This window comes from Parasteatoda tepidariorum, chromosome 12 (genome assembly GCF_982258835.1).
Source record: "Parasteatoda tepidariorum strain Cologne lab strain chromosome 12, Ptep-v5.0, whole genome shotgun sequence".
In the NCBI taxonomy this organism is placed as follows: domain Eukaryota; kingdom Metazoa; phylum Arthropoda; class Arachnida; order Araneae; family Theridiidae; genus Parasteatoda; species Parasteatoda tepidariorum.
Window position 1 is genome coordinate 27,713,266 of NC_141766.1, and position 8,275 is coordinate 27,721,540.

General features: G+C 29.8%; 1 long non-coding RNA gene across 1 annotated transcript; it reads right to left on the reverse strand.

The window, feature by feature from the left end:
* Positions 1 to 5,120: 5,120 nt before the first annotated feature.
* On the reverse strand, positions 5,121 to 5,847 carry LOC147800993 (uncharacterized). Its single transcript, XR_015430744.1, has 2 exons — positions 5,602 to 5,847; positions 5,121 to 5,320 (listed from the first exon to the last, which is right to left on the reverse strand). It is a non-coding gene; the product is annotated as an uncharacterized LOC147800993 (long non-coding RNA).
* Between the last annotated feature and the right edge of the window lie 2,428 nt (positions 5,848 to 8,275).

The window sequence follows — 8,275 nt, forward strand, 5'->3', positions numbered from 1 at the left end:
GGTTGAAGGCATATCAGTTTCAGGGACAGGGGCAATGTTTTAAAAGCGTACTTGTTTGTACAGTTAGATCGGATCATGATCAATTTCCAAGAATTTCTCTTTTGTGTTAAACTAAAACTACATATGTAACTAATGGATGAAGGGTCATATTACTTCCTAATTCAGTCAGGATGCAAAAAAAAAAAAAAAGCGTTAAGTTTTTTTTTCTCCATAATTTTAGTCTATTTCAGATTTTTCCTTTTTTTTTCAATATTTCTTAGTTTACTTAGAATATATTTAAAATTTTATACATACCTATGATGACCAGGAGAAGACTCCTTGACAACGATGACTCCTTGACAACGATGTATCTGGACTTCGCGATGCTCTGTTCATTTATTTTAGACAATCTCTTGATAAGGCAGAGTCAGTTACGTACATACGAGGGTCACTCTGAAATTTTTGAGATACAATTTGGTGTTTAAAGTTACACTTCATGAGGTTTACAAGCAATTGACCAGTCGACCGTCGTCATAAAACTGATCACCGATTTTATGGTACTAAGAAACAAATCAATTGAAATCCTATCTTCAAGCTATTGTTAACCATTTCAGAAGATGCGCGTTTTGCTTACGACGAGTAGCAGCAAACTATTTAAAGCATAATTTGAAAACTTCTCCATGTACATGGACAATGAAGAATTAATTATTTCTAAAATTTCTTTAGGTCTAATTTAATTGAAAGCATTCTCTCATAAATCATTGATGTATTTTTTTTAAGTCCAACTTTTTTTATGCGGTCCCTAAGCACAGCATAAATTTTTTTTTAGGTACTATTTCGTACAAAGTTGTTTGTTATACGTAATAACTTATAATTTTTTTTGTATGATTTCTTTTATGCGGTCCCTATCCAACGCACAAAAAAAGGTTTTACTGTATGTTTTTCTTGAGTTTATGATTATAATAACCATTTACTAATAAAAAATAAATATTTATCAGGAATATAAGCTTATAAAGTATCTGGCTCTCCCTTACAAACAAATAAAATGAACTGTGTTTTTAAGTTTCGCCTTTGAAAATTTGATTTCCAGAAACTTCTGTGATCAATGATTTTTTGAAACGTCTGAACCTTCGATCTTAGGATCACTGTTAGCGAAAAATTCGGGATTCTTCCAGAGCGTAATCAGCCCTGCCTATTGACAAAACAAGTTACGATTACTTTTGGACCACTGAAAGCTAAATTTGTCACTTTACCACTTAAGAGAATTATTGTAAATAAACTTAGAATTTTTTCTGCCTTACGGGTAGAAGTCTCAAATTTCAACTGAATTGCTATAGATCTGTGTCTGATGCGCAAAAAACTAAACATCTTCAAAGTTACAAAATAATCCTTTAAGTATTTCTTGAGAAATTTAAAGCACTTGTCTTTTGAACCTGGGACATAGTATAAAATGTCCTTTCACTAACCTAGAGTAGACACAAAAATAAGTTAAAAAATAAAATTGTGTGAAGATAAACTGCTGGAATCTTAAGTAACTCAGATTTATTTGTATTGTCATTTAAGATTTAAAATTAATTAAATACGATTTAATTTTTTCAGTGCCTGTATCAAAGTAATACCATGTTTGGTACTATATATGTTTGATATTATACATATGTTGTGGAGGTTAAAATTTTTTAAGTTCCACTTATTTAAATTAAGAATCAAATATAAAAGATAATTTTCAAAGTAAAATCTTCATAAAACAGAGGAAGTTGATAAATAGGAATTTTATAATCAATATTTAAAGATTAAGTATAGGAAAGAAAGGAGTAGATTTTTAAAAAATTTATTCTCGAAACATTTCTATAAATACAAAACCTTGTATATTATCAAAATTTCATCAAACACAAATGCAGGAAGAAACTAAACTTTTATTGGACAAAAATGTAGCAGATTTAAAAAACTAAATATAAATTTATACAATTAGGATTAGAAGCAAGCAATCACAAAGTTGAAAGAAACATATACTACATAAATTACAGTTAAAAGGAACAAACTGAATGCAAATTTATTGAAAGTAAAGTACTATTCTATCAAAATAGGTAACACCTATACCTAGAAACTAAATTATTTAACAACTTGGTGGGAAAATTTATGTCATTGAAGTCCATCAGAAATTAATAATGAAAGGTAAATGATGAGTTTTTATGTGGACATTCACTTGAAATTTGACAATGGTTAAACAAATATTTTTTTTTAAAAAAAAGCAATAAAAATTACTAATTAAGAAATAAAGTTTGTTTCAGAATTAAAAAAAATATAAAGTTGGCTTACACATGACAAATATTTATTCAAAATTGGCTTACACACGACAAATATCTATTCAAAATATATCTCACAGGAAGAAAATCAAAATAAGCTAAAAAAAAGTCTAAAAAGTTTAGATTTTGAACAAGACTTTTGCTCTGGAGGCTGCAGAGGGCCGACACAGGAATAGTGATAACACTGCGAATAAGAGTCGCACAAAATAGTATCACCATACCGCAATCTTGTTTGCATAAATAACATTCCCATGTCATCATTCTCGATTTTGTAAAATCACATTTTTAACCAATAGCCACCCATCAGAAGTAAAGAACAGCTTCACTTCATTAATTTCAACACATGATTCCATACAAGAAGAAACCATCTCTATACCACATTCTATAGCAGCTTCTCCTTCAAAATGCCTTTATTTATGGTCTTCGATAATGTCTCTTCATCTACAAAGCAGTTCATAAGCATATTTTTTTCCCTCCAAAACTGCTTTTCTTGTAAAAGGAGTGGGCCTATTACCTTTCTTCCTCTTCAAACCAACAACTTTTGTCGTTAAACCTAAAAATATAAAATATTTTAAGAAAAAAAAAAGCTAGATAAAAGAAATCATTGCAGAAGATAAAAATTGCTAAAATAAAAATAAAGTAGTTTTTAAGGACGATGGGAACCCTGCATAAATAATAGAATTAATTTTTGGGCCATTTAATGAGTGATTTTTTTTAAATATGCAAAACAAAACAACAAAAAAAAAAGGAAATTTTTTTTTAATTTTAGAAAGAATTGCTAAATTGTGTTTTGTAATCTCATTTGCTAAATTGTGCAGTTAGAAAAGCTAAGGAAGGGAAAATAATAAATCTGACCAAATTGAAATTGTTTTAATGCAAGATTAATATACTTGTTCCTTTCACATTATTGTTGCATTTATATTTTATAATGTTAGAGTTAAAAATTGTGTTTTTAACAATAAAAAAGATTCAAATACAGTGGTACCTTGAGATACGAATGCCCTTACATATTATAGTTATTTGAGATACGAGGAATGGCCTTGCAAGCCCTTCTCGTCCTCGACAATGCTCCCAGTTCACCCACCAAGCCTCGAAGTCTATAGCCGAAAATTGTGCTGTCGGCTAAGTCCGTAGCTTTGAAGGATTCGAACTCGAAGTGCCAGCGGAGGAGGAGATTGTGCCTCTGAGAAAATCCATGGACCTGGTGATGGGTGAGCATTCGGGCATACTGCAAGAAATTGGATTCGAGGAAGAACCAGAGGTGGAGGAGGTTATTTCTACAATTGAGATAAAAGAATTCTTGGGAATGTGGAAGAGAATTTCACAGTTTGTGGAAAAGAAACACCCTGAAAAAGTTGAAACTGGTAGTACATCGGAGCTATTTAATGAGACTTGCCTAACTCATTTCTCCAGCATTCTGAAAAGGAAGAAACAAACCTCCTTGGACAGTTTTTAAATCTGGCTAAAAAAGCAAAGACCAGTGAAGAGAAAAGCAGTGACTAAAATTAAGCATATAGTAGCATTTAAGTTGTGTGTAAGTTGCATTTAAGTAACCAAAATACAAATATGCATGTACACTTTATAAAAGCAGTTTTTTCTGCTTTACATTCTCTTTTATTATGTTTTTATATAGTATTTGTCATTTATAAATACATTTTTCTTATTCAAAAACACACAACAAAAACAATTGAGGGTAGCATTTTTGGGGACGGAACGGATTAATGGCATTTCAATGGGCAAAATTGCTTTGAGATACGAGCAAGGTTAGGGAATGAATTAAACTCGTATCTCGAGGTATCACTGTATATGTATTAGTGAGTTGGTGATGATGCGTTATTTAAACTCCTTTTAATTTTGTTATATGCATTTTATATTAACTTTTTGGATTTATTTCTATTTTTAAGCTTTTACAATACTATTTAAATAAAAATATTTACACAGTAAAACTTATAAAAAAAAGATCAGTATCATAAAAAATACTATGTCATAATTTAAAGTGAATAAAGATATTTAAAGAGATATGAATTATATTAAATGTCAGCACAAAATCACTATTTATGATAATAACACTCCGAATATATTCTTCCTCAATCGGAAACAAATTGTTTACTAATATAATACTATTATAAGGGTCATGCATTAAATTATTAAAAAAATTATACTGTTATAACAGTTTGCATAACTAAAGTCAATGTACTTGCTTTACTTACAAGTATTTCATTGAATTTATTTTTAGAACACAAACATTAAATTTGCCTCAAAACTTATTTTACTTGGCCAAAAACAAATTCAGAATTTGAATTTTCTATGTGTCTTTGCTTCTAACCATATTTTATGGATACATAAAATTTAAAGCAAGGACTGCATATGAAAATTTACTATGCTCTTATATATAACTAAAATACATTTGACATTATGGCAAGGTAAAAAAACAGGGGATATTTCGTATTGTGATCTGGCGAAGCAACTACAATTGCCAAGGTGCCAAACAGATTTTAAACTTGCAAATTTTTTAAAAAATATATGTAGATAATTGCCTAGGGGTAACTACAAGTTATACCTTACGAGTCAGTCCCTTTCTATGACATTTCTTTTAGTTTCTCGCGGGTCACTGCCCGGAAGTTTCCTGGACTTTGCGATTACTCTGCCGCAGATCACGATACAGAAATCTCCATTAACAACAGTTTGAGCAACAACAATAAGTTCAAATAGATATTATAATATTCACACGTAAGTGAGTGTAAATCACTCTGAGTAACAAAATAATTTCTTAACTATACAAACAATATTATGATAGAAAATGGAGATAATTAGAGTAAATGTAGGAAAAATTTTTACCTATATGAAATGGAACAGAAATACTTGGAGATTCACATATTTTTGAACTTTCTCTTGGTGCTCAACAGGTATCAGGCTTTCTTTAGGCGAAGAACGGAACAAAGATTCGGAGAGGACATGGTCATGATCCTCATTCATTGATTTTATCTGCAAAAATTGTTTATCTGGAGACAGCAGCTGGACAATTTTGAGTAAAGGTTCTGGAAAATAAAAATTTTTTTAAAACAAACTACGTATAAAAAATGTATAAACTAAACTCTATAAGGGCTTGCAGACACAATATAAAATAATAGATAGCAGGTCAGAGAACATATAAAACAAGAGTGTTAAATTGTTCTTTACAAGGTAATTATAGTGACTATTGACATGGTGACATCAGGAACGATGTTGCTAATCAATTAACACATTTTAAATAATTCATATTAAATAACACATTTTAAAAATTAATCCCAATTAATTAAGCAATACAAAATTTACTTACTTGGATTGGCGACTGTTATCTGTACATTTTTTTTAATGAATTCTTCCACCATGTGTATTTCAATTCCAGCGGAGCCTTATCAAATTTTTTAAATTTCTTTGAAGCATTTTGTAAAGTTTTCGCTTCTCTCTTCCAGAAGATCGTCCTTTTTTCTTTTTCAAATTCATGAATGGCTATTTGTTATTCTTCATATGAAGAAAATCAAGATGCTACAAAAATTGTAGCTGTCTTGACTACGATAAACAGAGCTAAATTATTTTTGAAAAAAGAAATCGGAGAGTCACGTGGACAGATACGCTCTATGATTGGTTAAAAATTTGATCGGTAAGATAGCAAAATGAATTTTACTGCGCCGATAATCGGTGCAATAGACACTCCGTTAACTGAAATTAAACTATTTACAGTTGAAAGATCGCTGTTGTTATATTTGCAACATTGCGTTATTGAACTTACATACATTTGCAGGCTTATAAACCTTTGCCGAAAAAAAACGCATTCATGTGAAAAAATCACTTGTGTCTGTGGGTACAACCGGCTGAGCAACTGCGCATGCGCAGTGCGAAATTTTCGACGCCTCAGCCAGTTGTAAACAGCGAAAAGTTGCCAAATGTTGCAAACCTATCCCTTTACAACTGGCTGCGAGATTTTCGACTTTGGATAGAAAATTTATCAAATCATTGCCAGATGGCGCTAAATTTCAACGAACAGATAGTGATAAGAGGAATAAATTTTCTTTTAATAATATTAAGTTTTTAATGAATTTTTAGAAAATACATGATTTTTTAAAATTGTCTTATAATAATTGTGAAAAGAAAAAATAGGTGTGCTGATAGCTACAGTAATTAACTTTTACTACAAATATACTATTATATAATTAATCTTATATAATAGTATCTTTGGCTATACCCATATCTTTAAAAGTATGCAAACTCATGATAATTTTTTATTTCCAAGAATTTTTCAAACATATGTATGTATATATATGCATTCCAAATTCATGCGAATAGTTAGATAAATCTATTATTTAAGTGATAGTAGGTGCATATTTTTTTCATTAAGACATTGTATACAATTACAAAAACAGAGTATTTGGTAATTCAATTTCACTATCTTAACAATTCATTCTTTGTAAATATTAAAGATTGATACAAAACATGGATAAAATTAATTTGATCCTATTCAGAACACTCATTTAAAGCCTACTACATACAAATAGGTAAAGTTATAGTTGTTTGTCATTATATGTAAATTAATTTTACATGATTAAATATTGCAATTAATATGATTAAATAATATAATTTCAATATGATTATGACAATCTTACTGCTTTAATTATTATTTCTCACATGATTAGGCGAAGCATAATTTGCCCTAAAATATGTATTTGAAACACAGAAGATTTAAAAAGATTCTTAGAATTGAAGAAACAAAAATAGACAAGCATATAATGACACTTTACTGAAATTATACATTTAGTTGTTAATTATGTGGTTTTGAGCATTTAAGTACTATTTAAAAACTATTGCCAATAAATAATGTTTAATGGAAATTCAGCCTCTTAATAACCCTTTGCACTCTGAGTACTTTAAAATGATTTATTTTTCTTACAAGTTTATCTAAAATATACAATGGATTACCAATTTTTAATAACTAACAATCATATTTCAATAATAGGTATATCCTTTCTTAAAATATAAGTTTGCCATTTTGCCACTTGCCATTTTGTACTTTAGTCTAGACTGTTATTATGCCTTATACTTACTGAAGTAATAAATATTTATCAAATAAGTAACACCAAGAGAAGCAAGTTTTATCTTAAAAACCATTTAACACACTACTAAATATTAAAATCATAAAACAAACATCAATTAACAAAATTACCTAACTCAAACTGTATATAAGCCCATGTACTAATAAAAACTGAACAGTATGCTTATAATTTGGGAATTCGTGTGAAAACCTTGTACAAGCTGTAAATAAAATAAAAAATTAGGCATGCTACGCTTGTAAATAAAAGTGCACCCTCTTGCAATAACGGTTGCACAGTACGTATAAGCACAAACACTAATGATTAGAAGATTAAATAATAAAAGTATTCCATTCAAATTGTCATTATTTTTCTTTTAAATTTTTATATACAAGCATTCAAATTTCATCTATTTTACATTTGGTGTGCAGGTTTCACAATATTTACCAACTGTCATTATTTCGCCACAAAAGGAGAATATAATTGGTAAATATCCTAGAGTAAATTTTCAAAGCTAGTGAATCGGATAAGCTGACCTCTCCCCTTTAGCATTCATAAATGTTTTGCTCATGATTGTACATGGTAATTAAAACACATTGGACACCAATGAATAACTCACTAACTGTCCTACTTTGGCTCTTAGATTTAGTAAGATAATGCAACACTTAGTACGCACCATACAAAATTGTTAAACATCTAGGTATCCAAAATCCATAGGTTAAATCAGGGGTAGGCAACGCGGCGCCCTCGATCGATTTTTAATCCGCCCTCGCTGGACTAATGTAAATGTTTAATAACCAGAGCTATTTACTTAACTCTTGTCAAACGGCGATATACAGCAAGTAGTCAGCTGAGTTTAGGATTGTGCATGATTATCTGCAAAATATGCGCCCTCGGTGATTTTCAAATTTAGTATTGCGCCCTTAA